Here is a 16,746-nt window from a genome sequence, read left to right as displayed (position 1 = left end):
CGGCAACGTTCATTCCTGTCCCGCCACATTACGAGTTCTGCTCGCCGGTTCCTGACAGCCTGCCAGGTTTTACCTGGCGGGCTGTGCGGCACCCACGAGCATAACTTGTAATTGCACCAGCACCGTTATCAACGGTGCCGGCGCAACCATGCTCCCCACCCCCTTTCTGCCCTATTGGGCAGGATGGGGATCTGGAGCCCGGCAATACCGCCACCTGCGAATGGGCAATTACCGGCCCATTCATCTTGTAATGTGCCGGTTATTGCCCAATCGCGAGAGGCGGTGCCTGTAGCGAGCATGGCGGTAGCCGTGCCTGCCATACAGGCACAGCTACCGCCATGCTCGTAATGAGGCCCATTGCTTCTTTTTGAAGTCACTCTGACTTCATAAAGAAATTATTTCCTTTAAGGACTGAACCATAACGGAAATAATTTCTTTATGAAGGCAGAGTGACTTCAAAAATAAACTATTTATTTTTGAAGTCATAGGGCTTCCCCACCCCATGACATGTAGGCCTCCAGCCTAGGGTCTTCATGTCATTGGAGGGGGTAGTCACCAGACTTTTTGTATTCACTCGGCCTTCATAAAGAAATTATTTCTGTTACAGAAATTATTTCTTTAGAAATGCAGAATGAATTAAAAAAGAAAATGTAAAAAAAAAAAAGTGCAAAAATGTTTTTCTTTTTTTTACTCCAAGTGGGGCCTCCTTCCAGAACATGTGGTTGCAGGGCCCCCCCGCACCACAGGTGTTGCGGGGGCCCCTGTTACGCCAGTGACACCAATCTGTGGCTGCTACTCATGGCTCAGTTTCTCAGCACAAACTAATACATTCAGTCAGTCATAGGTTTATTGTATGTTATTATAATCCATTCAACTGTACATTTTATTTTATTTATTTATTAGACACTTGTATGTCACCTATACATCATAAAGTGTTTCCAGGCACACCAAAACAAAAAGGGAGGGGGACAGAGGAGGATAAAACAACAAGAAACGGTCCTACTAGGCCTTGTGGCATTTGGATTGTGCAAGTGCAGTAATTAAAGGGCATGGGGTAGAGGATGGCCCAGGGTTGAGGCGGGGTAAGTGCTAGGGGAGCCCATGGAGATCACTGTGCAGGTAGGCAGCGTATGGGTAAAAGTGTGAGGAGCAGGGGTGGACCAGACTTGGTCGGCCAGTCAGGGAGAGGTGCCCAAAGGCAAGTGCTGGTAATGGGGTACTGCGGAAGACTGGTAGGAGGATGGCCTGGCCCCAGTAGGACTCAGAAAGGACCAGGCAGCCAATCATTGCAACACCGGGACATTAGCAGGGGAGGTGGAGTGGGAAGTAGGAGGGGAAGAGGAAAGTCTTAAGGAGTTTCCAGAACTTGAGGAAATCCGGCTCAAGTCTGAAAGGGGCATGGAGGCCATTCCAGAGGGAGCAACCTGCCGAGGAAAGAGATCTACCCCCAATCTCTGCTTGGAGAATCGTTTGACCTGCAGAGAGTTATAGCTAGATGACTGAAGGACTCTAGCAGGGCAGTATTTAGGGAGGGAATGTTGGATGTAGCATGGTCCCAGGTCCCAGAAATATTCTATCCTGATTTCTCAAAACATACAATCGAAATTAAATCCCCCAGTATTACATCAATGAAACATTAGAATTGAAAAAATATTAGTATCCAGCAAGGGACAATAATATTTTTACAAATGGTCTGATTGGCCCTCGCTGGGTGCTTACCAGTCCGACAAGGCACTAGTTGCCACCAGATCCAACAGTGTTCCTTCCTCGAGTGGTCACCATGGAAAGGGAGAAGGGACTATGTGTAGTCCCTTCATCCAGTTCCATGGCAGCCATTTTACTTGCTTTCTTTTTTTTCTATCTTTTTAATGGCCTCCCTGGAAAGGGAGAAGGGCCTCCCTGTAGTCCCTTCTCCCATGCAATTGCGGCCATTTTCCTTGTTTACCTTTTTTTTACTCTTTTATATGGCCACTATGAAAAAGGAGAAAGGACTTTGCATCCCGTTCCATGCCAGCCATTTTATTTTCCTTTTTTCGGTTTGCTAAAAGCCGGAGTGTCTTGCAACTGAAAAAAGAATCTATTAGTACCCCGGTCTCACAGGCCAGAGTACTAATAGCAATAAGCCCATCGCTGGGGGGGGCATTCTTCAGGTAATGCACCACGGCCTGTGTTAAGGCCCTCACTTTGCACAAACCTGTAATTATGGGCCCAGGAATCACCATAAGCAGTAATGCCCCTCCAGATCGGGCCTAATTGCTTAAATATTCTATTTCTGCTAAGCTGTACAATTATGAAAGTGCAACTGCATAATATACAGCTCTTTTAACATCTTTGATGACCACATTATCCAGTCATTTACGTATATCTCACATAATCCTGTGTTATGAAATAAAATAATTTGGGGATGAATTACTCACTTGTCAATTCTACTACGTGTAGTCACACCACTAGCCAGGGTAGCAATGGAGAGCAGCAGAAGAGCCTTATATTGACATTTTTCCTCTTTATAGGCATATGAAAATGCCCATTATTTTCTCATATAATTCTACCCCTCTGGCTGATACTTGGCCCCTGTTACTGTACCGTATTATGCCTGTTAGAAATGTTGTCTTCATTAAGTGCTCCTTAGCTGGGCTGACACTGGAGTAACAGTTGTTGGTGATTAAGTGATAACCTCTCTCTAATAAATCACACATTTTCTTAGTGATATTTGGGTTTTCCGAGAATGGTCTTTTAAATTTGAAAATGCCACAGAAGAACAAGTTACTTACCCATGGTAATGTTCTTTCAACTGGATGTTCCTCCCACATATTCCTTATCTTTGATATTTCCAATATTCAGCTTGTTGCTTCGGAAAAAAAATCCCAGTAGAGGGCGCTGTGCGTTGATGACTGGTCGAGTTGATGTCGCTCGGAGTCTTCCATCCTGATGTCGACTTCATCACTGGTATAAGTAGCTTGTGCAGCACCCGTTGCTCAGTTCCATTTTGAAGAGCGAAGCATTTTCTTGAGTGGATGGTTACTACCATTGAGAGAGCACAGACTGTTACCACAAGGGAAGTTTTACTGCGGGGTAGGAAGGGAGGGCGATAAGGAATATGTGGGACGAACATTCAGTTGAAAGAACGTTACCATAGGTAAGTAACTTGTTCTTCGAATGAATTGTGTCATCCACGTATTCCTTATCTTTGATAATTGCCCAAAACAGTTATATTATTTGGAGTAGGGAATAACTTTGGTAGTAGAGGAATCCAGACTCTAGTATTTTGTAAAGGTGTGTGCCGAGGACCATATGGCAGCTGCACAAATGTCTTTTATGGGCCCTCCCCTCTGCAAAGCAAAAAAGGTTGCGATACCCCTGGTAGAGTGAGCCCTTAAATGTTCTGGGGTATCCTTCCCGGGTTTTTTTAACATTCTGAAATTGTTAAAATAATCCATCTAGAGATGGTTTGTTTGGTGATGGTCGGGCCCAATTTATGACCTGTGTAGCCCACAAACAGCTGATCATTCTGTCTTAGTTTTGCTAATCTGGTAATATAGAAGCTCAATGCATGCTTGGGGTCGAGTCTGTGAAGCCTTTTTTACTCTTTTCCCTGGTGTGGCAGAGGATAAAAGGATGGTATGGTTATTTTTGGAGTGATGTGAAATTCGGGAACAGCTTTAGGGAGAAATGTAGGCTTCACTTTCAATACCACTATGTCTTTAAGAAAAACAGAATGAGGAGGCTTGCAGGATAAAGTGTGTAGCTCACTCACCCTTCGGGTAGATGTCATAGCCACTAAGAAAACTGTTTTCAAGGTGAGAAGTCATAATGGGCAAGAATGAAGAGGCTCAAAAGGAGCACTCATTAGATAGTGTAAAACGAGATTGAGATCCTATAGTGGGACTTGGAAAGGAGTCAGAGGATAAACATTAGTTAATCCTTTCAAGAATTGGATTACCAGAGGAATCTTAAAATAGGAGACTTCCTCTGCAGTGCGCTTGAAGATGGATAGAGGTGCTAGATATCCTTTGATTGTTCTAATCTGGAGCCCCAGATTTGCCAAGTGTACAAGAAATGATAACACCATTGGTGTATTGCACAAAAAAGGGTCAACATTCTTCTCTCTACGCCAGCTGCAGAACTTATTCAAACGGCAGCAGTATAATGATTTGGTTGCTGGTCTTCTGGTCTTCTGGCCGAAAGCAACACCTCCATTACGTAGGCCAGGAGTTCCCAATCCTTGTTTCTCAGCCTCTCATAAATCATGCGTGAAAGCTAAGAATCATGAAATCCCGATGGAGAACCTAACCCTCCTCTATCGAGAGAAAGTCATCTCTTTGTGGAAGACGAATCAGAGGGCAGATGGACATGTCCAGAAGGTCCAGGTACCACGTCCTTCTGGCTCAATCTGGTTCTCAAAGTGAATCCCTTCATTACTCGTCATCGAGACATGGCAAAAAGAGGCGCCATAGATCGCTGTCCACTTCTTCTTCTTCTAGTTCACCCGAAAGAGTTGTCTGTCCCATGAAACAAAGTACCCCATCTCATTGGGAGTAATTCAGAATGAGCATGTTAAAGGTCTTCGAGAACGCGGACTTGCCCCACTTGAAAGCACCGAGAGGCGATACCTCAGACAAAATATCTGGGAAGCACAGAAGCCATGAGACCTCGGTCGTGGAAACTCCTCGAGAGTGATCTAATCCCTTGAGTCGAGAGAAGGCCTCCGTGACTCACAAAAAATTGACGTCATTGACACGTAAAAGGAACCCATATAACAAAGCCTAAGGCTGTGTCATTGACGCCATCAGTGCCAAAATGGAATGAGGATTAATTGGTACCTCGAGCATCGACCTGCTTGACACCCTACATGACAATTCCTTTGAAAATTGAAGCCGTTGTCATTTTTGTGAAAGCCGTCAACGTCATCATCGACGATTTCAACACTGTCAGCTCCTATCATGATGGCTATCGCGCCTTCTTCTTCTACTTCTACTTTTGAGAGGATTTACACACCACAACCTCATTCAGACTACTTCAAAACTCTTTCTTCCATCAATGAGGAGGCAGAGGACTCGTCTGATGAGGAAAAAACATTTGGTCTGGAATATGGGACACCTTCTGTCCCAGAAGAACTCATATCTCAACAATCTAGAATAAAGAATCTGCAGGACTCACTGCATGAGGCAAGTGGCATTGACACTTCCCCTCAGGCTGAGTTTGGTAAAGTGGATCCAGGGGATCATGCTGAAAGGAACTATAGACAGCGTAACAGAATACATGGGATGGTCCAGACACACACCTTTTTTCTAGCAGGGTGATTTAACAGACATTCTACTTAAAGGACCAAAGGAAGACCCTATTGTCCCTTTTCATAAGGCTCTTCAAAAGAAGGTAACTTCTAACTGGCAAACACCTGGGGTTTTCCCATGGGTGAACATAAGGCTAACAGCCAAATACAGAGCTTCAGCTGCTGTCCCTCTATACCTGTTGGAGCATCCAACACCTGAAAGCCTCGTCACTCAGGCTGCTACCACTTACGGCACACAAAATGTATATTCTACAATCCCACAAGATAGGGGTGACAAGAAATACAATGCCATGACCAAGAAAGTTTTTTCAGCCGGTAGATTTGGCCTTACAATCTGCTAATGCTACATGCACGCTGGCGAGTGTTAGCCACACCCTTTGGGACTGTATTTCAATGGCGGCTGACCACATCCCCAAAGGGGAGGATCAAGACCATTTCTTGAACATTATCAAGGATGGAAAGGACACTATGTGCAAATCCATATAAACCGGTCTCGACTCTGTTAACAGCATCAGCAGAGCCATGGCGGCTAGTACGGTAATCCGCAGATTTGCGTGGTTGTGGAAGTCAGGATTTGCCCGAGGCGTTCATTCCAGACTTCCCAACATGCCCTTTGATGGCACACATCTATTTGGGAATAAAGCTGATGAAAGTTTGGAGAAGCTGCAAACTTCCAAGGCGGCGGCCAAATCCCTTGGAGCTGCAAAAAGGCAAACTCCAAACCGCCCCACAGGTGCGTCCTAGAGGGTTAGGCCCTTTTGCTATTATTCTGCAATAGGAAAAGGCAGAGGACAGCTAGCTCAAAGAGGTCAGAGACGATTCCCCTGTGGTGGACGGGGTAGAGGTACTTAGACTGCAACATCAGGGGCTGCTTTACCCTCAGCCTCTATGTCAGCTGCACTAAAACCACTCTGAGGTCTTACATCACAAAACAGCATTATGAGACAGGTTATCACAGCATCTGATAGAATGGCAGGCTATTAATTCAGATGCTTGGGCATTGGAAACCGTTGCACAAGGTTACTGACTTCCTTTCCTGCTAAAACCTCAAGTCATCCACCAGGGAACAACTCTTTGACGGATCCAGATCTGCTCCTTATGCAGGAGATTTTAACCCTGCTGTAGAAAGGTGCAATAGAACTGGTACCTGTAGCTGAGATGAACAAGGGTTGGTACTCCCCTTCTTTTCTTATGCCAAAGAAGGACAGATGAGTGAGACCCATCTTGGACTTAAGAGACTTGAGCAAGTTCCTCAGGAAGGACAAGTTCAAGATGGTTACCCTCTCTCAGATCCTTCAGGCCCTTCAGCTTCAGAATTGGTTGGTATCATTGGACCTCCATGATGCTTACTTTTATGTGCTGATCCATCACAAGCACAGACAGTATCTGATGTTTTCTGTTGGCAAATCTCACTATCAGTTTCGGGTTCTGCCAGTTGGGCTAACCTCCGCCTGAGGGTCTTCACCAAGCTAGTGGCGGTGGTGGCGGCGAGTCTCAGGAGAGGGGGGATTCATGTCTATCCCTACCTGGACAACTGGCTGATCAGGGCCAGTTCACCAGAACAAGCCCTGGATCACCTCAGCTATACTTGCCACTCCCTGCACAGGCTGGGCTTTTTCCTAAACTTCAAGAAGTCCCAAATGATTATAATGACTTGATTCCTGAAGTACATAAAGCCACTAACCTAGACAGCAGATCATCCCTGGACGTCAGGAAATCCCCCCTGAGATCCTTACTTCCCTCTGCCAGAGGTATACAGGAAATGGAGAGAGTAAAAACCCCCAGGGAAACCCTCTGTGGCAAAAAACCCTGTTCAGGACTAAGGAGCAATGACTGCGATGGATCCTGGATCTTCGGTCGCTGTTCCTGGAACTCTCTAGGTAGATGACCTGACTCTCATCTAATATGATAAAAGATAAGGTAAGTAATGGTTCAGGGATTGAAGAGAGTGTAGATAGCAGAGAGTTTAGATCAGTACCTGAAACAAGTGCAACCAAGCTCTACAAGTAGCAGTAACAGTTGTGGATGTGGTTTGGAAAGAACAGTAGAGGTAGCAGGCTAAGATTGGAATATTTCCCCCAGACTGAAGCGTGGCTTCTATATGTGTAAGAACAAGACAATGAACACAAGTGCTTCTAGTTTTCTGGTTTGGTTTCCCTTTACTCTTGAAACCTACTTGGCCTCATATCTTGAGGAGTCCGTAAATGCCCAGCGGTGCAGGCACAACCTTGAAGAGTTACGACTGTACTAAGAACAGAACTGAAAAGATATTTGAGTTAGTGTTCCGCTCTCGTAGTCTTTGATCAGAATAATTAGATTAAAGGATTCCTACTCTGACTGGAAGTTTCCAAAGAGTGAAGGGCTATGAAAACTATGAGCAGCGATTGGAGATGATTCGCTACGGACCGTGCTGGATGCTGAACTCGTAAGGGAGCTGAGTGTGGGAGAAGCCGTGGGAGGAGAACGCCTAGAAGGGGAAAGACAGTTTAGCATAAAGGCAATGAGCATCGGAACAAAGTTTCTCCTAGCATACAAATGTACGAAGCGTCTTTGGGAAGAGTAGCGACGCATAGGAACCCAGGCTTCCGGTTTTGATAAGCAGTCACCTGACCACCAGAATGCAAAGCCCTCTCGAATGCTGAAACCGGAAGAGAAATCCATCTTGTGCGGTGCACCACACCTGCCATCTTAGAGGGACACAGATGATCGGAACCACTGGGACAAAGGACACGGGCACTAGTATAATGAAGGCAGCTTCAACACCACCCAAACCAGTGGCTGTAGGGGGATGTTACAATGATACCTTCACAAAGACTCCAATTCATCAAAGCAATCCTAGATGCTTCCCTCGGAAAAGCCTTGAAACCAGGTGAGGACTCAAGACATGACGCAGATGGTGACAAAATTCCAGAATGCCCAATATCTTCCAGCCTTCGATTTTCTGAGGTTGCTCGGGCTCATGGCATCCTGCATTTTTTTGGTGCCAATAGGTTCACCTAAGAATGAGATCTCTCCAGTGGGCTCTCAGGACTCAGTGGTCACAATTCTCAGGAAGGATGTCAGATCTCCTACACATTCCAGACAGAGCCTTACTGGATCTTCAGTGGTGGGCCTGTCGGGAAAACATCTTAAAAGGAGAACCTTTTTGGCACCCATGGCCAGAGATAACAGTAGTGACGTATGCCTCACTCATGGGGTGGGGAGCCCATACCAAGGACTTCACCATCAGCGGTCGTTGGTCTACGTAGGAGTCTAGACTACATATCAACCTTTTAGGGCTCAGGGCAATCCGACTAGCGCTGAAGGCCTTGCTGCTGTCTGTGCAGGAAAAGAATGTCCCGTCCCGATAATGATGGACAACACAGTGGCCATATACTACCTCAACAAGAGAGGAGGTGTAGGGTCACTACCACTGTGCAGAGAGGCAATGCAGCTCTGGTTATGGGCAATACAAGAAGGAATCTCTCTGTCGGCAGTTCACCTAGCCGGAGAGAAGAACACGACGGCAGATGCTCTGAGCAGGCAGAGCACAGTCTCCCATGAGTGGGAACTAGCTCAGGAAGTCCTTCAAGAGATCTTTACCCTTTGGGGAACCCCTCAAGTGGATCTGTTGACGACCAGTGCCAACAGGAATTGCAAACTGTACTGCTCAAGAGAATTTCCCCAGAGAGGAGCTCTAGGAGACGCGTTCTTTGTTGACTGGGAGTTTCCACTTCTCTATGCATTTCCTGCAGTCCCTATAAGTAATAAGGAGGTTGAGAAGGTTCAAGAAATCCATGATCATGGATTTCTGGGGCTGGGATCCAGACTACACCCAACGCTATCTTCCAAAATACCTTCCTTTTCGAGCCCTAAGGGTTAGATACTTCTCCAGGCAGAGAGTGGGGGGGTAGATCCTTCTCCCCTGCAGGCACCTCCCTCTGAAATGGCCTCTCTGACCCTCCCAAACTTCAGCCGGACCACCTGAAGTTCCGGAAGCAGCTCAAAGCGTTCCTCTTCTCCTCTGCTTTCTCTCTCTCCCTCCCCTGCTGACCAACCTGTCCGTTGCACCAACTGGTTGCTTGGCTACCCTCTGTCTCACTGAGTCCAGGCTCTTTCTTGATCAGTCACCCTTGCACTGCCTCCAGGCCTACCATGCAGTTAGGGGCTGTAACTATAACCCTACAGTCCCTTGTTCTCCTTGCACTACCCAGAGCCGCGCTGCCCTGGCGGCACTTACTCAGAGCATTGCTTCCCTGTTTTCCCCTCCCCTCTGCCTTGCACTTCCCCCCTCCCTTTCCCCTTGCGCGTCTCCTTCTCGCACTTGCACAATCTGAATGACACAAGGCTTAGTAAGATACTTTGTCTTGTCCTCCCTCAGTTTTCCTTCTCTTGTCTTGTCATGCCTAAAAACACTTGTGTACAGGTGCGTTATAAATGACTTATCATATCATAACATATCATTTTATCACAGATGCCCAGAAAAATATACAGTGCCGCAGTAAGAAACAGCTAGACTAGCAGAACCCAAATGCCAGTCTAGCCAGGTAATTACACTTAGCAGGACTGCTTTATCAGAAATGCCCAGTTAAAAAAAGTCATACCAAACTGAGGAATGACTAGACTGGCTGCACCAAAATGCCTCTCTAGCCACTAATACCACATATCATGCCTGCTTAGCATGGACATGGACGATCATTATGATTTATTGCACAATCCCAACCCCCCACACATCCCTTCTCCCTCCCATCCCCTACCCCAACCTCCAAAATCAGCTAATTGGCCCAGAATTACCTCCACGTCCCTCTTCCATGTCCCAGTGCTTAAGTATGAGGCTCCTTGCCTCACTGGTAAGTAATGGAGGAAGAGTGGGACTAGGAGTAATGAAGATTACAGGTAGCTAAATCAGGCATTACCTTCATGTACTCTACCTTATCCCAGTACTTCTGTATGAGGTTTAGTGCCTCATGCACAAGTACTGCCTCATTCACAAGTACTGGGATGAGGAAGAATAGGGCTAGGTGTAAAGAAGATTACCAATAATTAATCAAGGCATTAAACACAAGTAGTGGTGCAACACCATTGAGCTGACTGGGCTTCAGCACCCCCCCCCACTGAAATTGTGGGCTATGTTGACTTGACCTGGCTGACCTTCAGAGCAGTTGCCGGACAGAAAAGGACACAGATGTTAAACGGCACCTGGGTTTTGCCGTTAACAAGGGCCTGGCCCAGCAATTACTAATGTACATCATTTCACGGTTAGTACCTGCATTCAAATGCCAAATTTTGTAAGCAATTGAAATTGTGATGTGGGTTTAGTACTTGCATGCCAGGGGAGTGATTGGAAGGGTAGAGTGGAAACAGGAGACCAGTCATTCTCACAGAAGCCCAGAAGTGGGTGCTTTCAGACCTAAAGGAGAGAGTTAAATGCTTGTAACATTGAAGCTGCACTAGAATAGTCTCATTAAAATGCGTAAAGAAGTTAGATGCCCCCACACAAATAAGTTTGCTCCTCCCCACCACATGTGAAGTTAGCACCTTCCCAACATTTGAAAAGTTAGCCCCCCTGAAATGTAGGTTTTGTTGCGCCCCTGAACACAAGCACACACACCATTCAGCATAAATACACACACAATTGCCCTATCAAAACCTCCGATCTAAGGTTGTCTTATGTTTGAAAACGTAGGCCTTCAAACACATCCAGGTGTCAAGTCCTTTCATATTCCTGCCATATGTACATACTGTTCCTACATGTGTTTATCTGTATATATGTATATAATCGTGCTATTACTATTACTGTGTGTATGTATATATTGTTGTTGTAACTAAGCTTCGCATATACATGTAACTGCTGTGCCCTGTTACCTTAGGGTATGCTCGCGCATTACAAAAAATAAAACAAACAAACAAACACGCACACCCAGCCATCCATATATTTAAGAGTGCACTCTTACACCCAGGCAGCCACCCATATATTTAAGTGTGCACCCTTTCACCATACAGACACACCCAGGCAGCCACCCATACATTTAAGTGTGCATCCTTTCACCGTGCATGCACACCCAGCCACCCATGCATTTGTGTGCACCCTTTCTCCATACACTCACACAGGCAGTCACCTATACATTTAAGTGTGGACACTTTTACCATACAGGCACACCCAGGCAGCCACCCATACATTTAAGTGTGCATCCTTTCACTGTACATGCACACATGCATACCCAGCCACCCATACATTTGTGTGCACTCTTTCACCATGCACTCACACACGCACATGTCATGGGTTGAGGGGAGCCATAATACTTCAAAAATACATTGGGCCTCATTAGGACCCTGGCGGTGACGGTATGAACGGTGCCGGTAAGGCACCGGCAACGTTCATTCCTGTCCCGCCACATTACGAGTTCTGCTCGCCGGTTCCTGACAGCCTGCCAGGTTTTACCTGGCGGGCTGTGCGGCACCAACGAGCATAACTTGTAATTGCACCAGCACCTTTATCAACGGTGCCGGCGCAACCATGCTCCCCACCCCCTTTCTGCCCTATTGGGCAGAATGGGGATCTGGAGCCCGGCAATACCGCCACCTGCGAATGGGCAATTACCGGCCCATTCATCTTGTAATGTGCCGGTTATTGCCCAATCGCGAGAGGCGGTGCCTGTAGCGAGCATGGCGGTAGCCGTGCCTGCCATACAGGGACAGCTACCGCCATGCTCGTAATGAGGCCCATTGCTTCTTTTTGAAGTCACTCTGACTTCATAAAGAAATTATTTCCTTTAAGGACTGAACCATAACGGAAATAATTTCTTTATGAAGGCAGAGTGAGTTCAAAAATAAACTATTTATTTTTGAAGTCATAGGGCTTCCCCACCCCATGACATGTAGGCCTCCAGCCTAGGGTCTTCATGTCATTGGAGGGGGTAGTCACCAGACTTTTTGTATTCACTCGGCCTTCATAAAGAAATTATTTCTGTTACAGAAATAATTTCTTTAGAAATGCAGAATGAATTAAAAAAGAAAATGTAAAAAAAAAAAAAGTGCAAAAATGTTTTTCTTTTTTTTACTCCAAGTGGGGCCTCCTTCCAGAACATGTGGTTGCAGGGCCCCCCCGCACCACAGGTGTTGCGGGGGCCCCTGTTACGCCAGTGACACCAATCTGTGGCTGCTACTCATGGCTCAGTTTCTCAGCACAAACTAATACATTCAGTCAGTCATAGGTTTATTGTATGTTATTATAATCCATTCAACTGTACATTTTATTTTATTTATTTATTAGACACTTGTATGTCACCTATACATCATAAAGTGTTTCCAGGCACACCAAAACAAAAAGGGAGGGGGACAGAGGAGGATAAAACAACAAGAAACGGTCCTACTAGGCCTTGTGGCATTTGGATTGTGCAAGTGCAGTAATTAAAGGGCATGGGGTAGAGGATGGCCCAGGGTTGAGGCGGGGTAAGTGCTAGGGGAGCCCATGGAGATCACTGTGCAGGTAGGCAGCGTATGGGCAAAAGTGTGAGGAGCAGGGGTGGACCAGACTTGGTCGGCCAGTCAGGGAGAGGTGCCCAAAGGCAAGTGCTGGTAATGGGGTACTGCGGAAGACTGGTAGGAGGATGGCCTGGCCCCAGTAGGACTCAGAAAGGACCAGGCAGCCAATCATTGCAACGCCGGGACATTAGCAGGGGAGGTGGAGTGGGAAGTAGGAGGGGAAGAGGAAAGTCTTAAGGAGTTTCCAGAACTTGAGGAAATCCGGCTCAAGTCTGAAAGGGGCATGGAGGCCATTCCAGAGGGAGCAACCTGCCGAGGAAAGAGATCTACCCCCAATCTCTGCTTGGAGAATCGTTTGACCTGCAGAGAGTTATAGCTAGATGACTGAAGGACTCTAGCAGGGCAGTATTTAGGGAGGGAATGTTGGATGTAGCATGGTCCCAGGTCCCAGAAATATTCTATCCTGATTTCTCAAAACATACAATCGAAATTAAATCCCCCAGTATTACATCAATGAAACATTAGAATTGAAAAAATATTAGTATCCAGCAAGGGACAATAATATTTTTACAAATGGTCTGATTGGCCCTCGCTGGGTGCTTACCAGTCCGACAAGGCACTAGTTGCCACCAGATCCAACAGTGTTCCTTCCTCGAGTGGTCACCATGGAAAGGGAGAAGGGACTATGTGTAGTCCCTTCATCCAGTTCCATGGCAGCCATTTTACTTGCTTTCTTTTTTTTCTATCTTTTTAATGGCCTCCCTGGAAAGGGAGAAGGGCCTCCCTGTAGTCCCTTCTCCCATGCAATTGCGGCCATTTTCCTTGTTTACCTTTTTTTTACTCTTTTATATGGCCACTATGAAAAAGGAGAAAGGACTTTGCATCCCGTTCCATGCCAGCCATTTTATTTTCCTTTTTTCGGTTTGCTAAAAGCCGGAGTGTCTCGCAACTGAAAAAAGAATCTATTAGTACCCCGGTCTCACAGGCCAGAGTACTAATAGCAATAAGCCCATCGCTGGGGGGGGGCATTCTTCAGGTAATGCACCACGGCCTGTGTTAAGGCCCTCACTTTGCACAAACCTGTAATTATGGGCCCAGGAATCACCATAAGCAGTAATGCCCCTCCAGATCGGGCCTAATTGCTTAAATATTCTATTTCTGCTAAGCTGTACAATTATGAAAGTGCAACTGCATAATATACAGCTCTTTTAACATCTTTGATGACCACATTATCCAGTCATTTAAGTATATCTCACATAATCCTTTGTTATGAAATAAAATAATTTGGGGATGAATTACTCACTTGTCAATTCTACTACGTGTAGTCACACCACTAGCCAGGGTAGCAATGGAGAGCAGCAGAAGAGCCTTATATTGACATTTTTCCTCTTTATAGGCAGATACTTGGCCCCTGTTACTGTACCGTATTATGCCTGTTAGAAATGTTGTCTTCATTAAGTGCTCCTTAGCTGGGCTGACACTGGAGTAACAGTTGTTGGTGATTAAGTGATAACCTCTCTCTAATAAATCACACATTTTCTTAGTGATATTTGGGTTTTCCGAGAATGGTCTTTCAAATTTGAAAATGCCACAGAAGAACAAGTTACTTACCCATGGTAATGTTCTTTCAACTGGATGTTCCTCCCACATATTCCTTATCTTTGATATTTCCAATATTCAGCTTGTTGCTTCGGAAAAAAAATCCCAGTAGAGGGCGCTGTGCGTTGATGACTGGTCGAGTTGATGTCGCTCGGAGGCTTCCATCCTGATGTCGACTTCATCACTGGTATAAGTAGCTTGTGCAGCACCCGTTGCTCAGTTCCATTTTGAAGAGCAAAGCATTTTCTTGAGTGGATGGTTACTACCATTGAGAGAGCACAGACTGTTACCACAAGGGAAGTTTTACTGCGGGGTAGGAAGGGAGGGCGATAAGGAATATGTGGGACGAACATTCAGTTGAAAGAACGTTACCATAGGTAAGTAACTTGTTCTTCGAATGAATTGTGTCATCCACGTATTCCTTATCTTTGATAATTGCCCAAAACAGTTATATTATTTGGAGTAGGGAATAACTTTGGTAGTAGAGGAATCCAGACTCTAGTATTTTGTAAAGATGTGTGCCGAGGACCATATGGCAGCTGCACAAATGTCTTTTATGGGCCCTCCCCTCTGCAAAGCAAAAAAGGTTGCGATACCCCTGGTAGAGTGAGCCCTTAAATGTTCTGGGGTATCCTTCCCGGGTTTTTTTAACATTCTGAAATTGTTAAAATAATCCATCTAGAGATGGTTTGTTTGGTGATGGTCGGGCCCAATTTATGACCTGTGTAGCCCACAAACAGCTGATCATTCTGTCTTAGTTTTGCTAATCTGGTAATATAGAAGCTCAATGCATGCTTGGGGTCGAGTCTGTGAAGCCTTTTTTACTCTTTTCCCTGGTGTGGCAGAGGATAAAAGGATGGTATGGTTATTTTTGGAGTGATGTGAAATTCGGGAACAGCTTTAGGGAGAAATGTAGGCTTCACTTTCAATACCACTATGTCTTTAAGAAAAACAGAATGAGGAGGCTTGCAGGATAAAGTGTGTAGCTCACTCACCCTTCGGGTAGATGTCATAGCCACTAAGAAAACTGTTTTCAAGGTGAGAAGTCATAATGGGCAAGAATGAAGAGGCTCAAAAGGAGCACTCATTAGATAGTGTAAAACGAGATTGAGATCCTATAGTGGGACTTGGAAAGGAGTCAGAGGATAAACATTAGTTAATCCTTTCAAGAATTGGATTACCAGAGGAATCTTAAAATAGGAGACTTCCTCTGCAGTGCGCTTGAAGATGGATAGAGGTGCTAGATATCCTTTGATTGTTCTAATCTGGAGCCCCAGATTTGCCAAGTGTACAAGAAATGATAACACCATTGGTGTATTGCACGAAAAAGGGTCAACATTCTTCTCTCTACACCAGCTGCAGAACTTATTCAAACGGCAGCAGTATAATGATTTGGTTGCTGGTCTTCTGGTCTTCTGGCCGAAAGCAACACCTCCATTACGTAGGCCAGGAGTTCCCAATCCTTGTTTCTCAGCCTCTCATAAATCATGCGTGAAAGCTAAGAATCATGAAATCCCGATGGAGAACCTAACCCTCCTCTATCGAGAGAAAGTCATCTCTTTGTGGAAGACGAATCAGAGGGCAGATGGACATGTCCAGAAGGTCCAGGTACCACGTCCTTCTGGCCCAATCTGGTGACATTAGGATCATGGATTTCTTGAACCTTCTCAACCTCCTTATTACTTATAGGGACTGCAGGAAATGCATAGAGAAGTGGAAACTCCCAGTCAACAAAGAACGCGTCTCCTAGAGCTCCTCTCTGGGGAAATTCTCTTGAGCAGTACAGTTTGCAATTCCTGTTGGCACTGGTCGTCAACAGATCCACTTGAGGGGTTCCCCAAAGGGTAAAGATCTCTTGAAGGACTTCCTGAGCTAGTTCCCACTCATGGGAGACTGTGCTCTGCCTGCTCAGAGCGTCTGCCGTCGTGTTCTTCTCTCCGGCTAGGTGAACTGCCGACAGAGAGATTCCTTCTTGTATTGCCCATAACCAGAGCTGCATTGCCTCTCTGCACAGTGGTAGTGACCCTACACCTCCTCTCTTGTTGAGGTAGTATATGGCCACTGTGTTGTCCATCATTATCGGGACGGGACATTCTTTTCCTGCACAGACAGCAGCAAGGCCTTCAGCGCTAGTCGGATTGCCCTGAGCCCTAAAAGGTTGATATGTAGTCTAGACTCCTACTTAGACCAACGACCGCTGATGGTGAAGTCCTTGGTATGGGCTCCCCACCCCATGAGTGAGGCATACGTCACTACTGTTATCTCTGGCCATGGGTGCCAAAAAGGTTCTCCTTTTAAGATGTTTTCCCGACAGGCCCACCACTGAAGATCCAGTAAGGCTCTGTCTGGAATGTGTAGGAGATCTGACATCCTTCCTGAGAATTGTGACCACT

General features: G+C 45.9%; 1 protein-coding gene across 1 annotated transcript in view; it reads right to left on the bottom strand.

Moving 5' to 3' along the window:
• Window positions 1–16,746, bottom strand: part of LOC138489003 (von Willebrand factor D and EGF domain-containing protein-like) — a 3,370,177-nt gene that overhangs the window by 1,240,643 nt on the left and 2,112,788 nt on the right. The gene's annotated exons all lie outside the window — the stretch shown is intronic.

This window comes from Ambystoma mexicanum, chromosome 9 (genome assembly GCF_040938575.1).
Source record: "Ambystoma mexicanum isolate Mex_15411 chromosome 9, UKY_AmexF1_1, whole genome shotgun sequence".
NCBI classification, from domain to species: Eukaryota; Metazoa; Chordata; class Amphibia; order Caudata; family Ambystomatidae; genus Ambystoma; species Ambystoma mexicanum.
The sequence above is the reverse complement of the archived record's forward strand: the minus strand, read 5'-3'. Positions and strand labels throughout refer to the sequence as shown.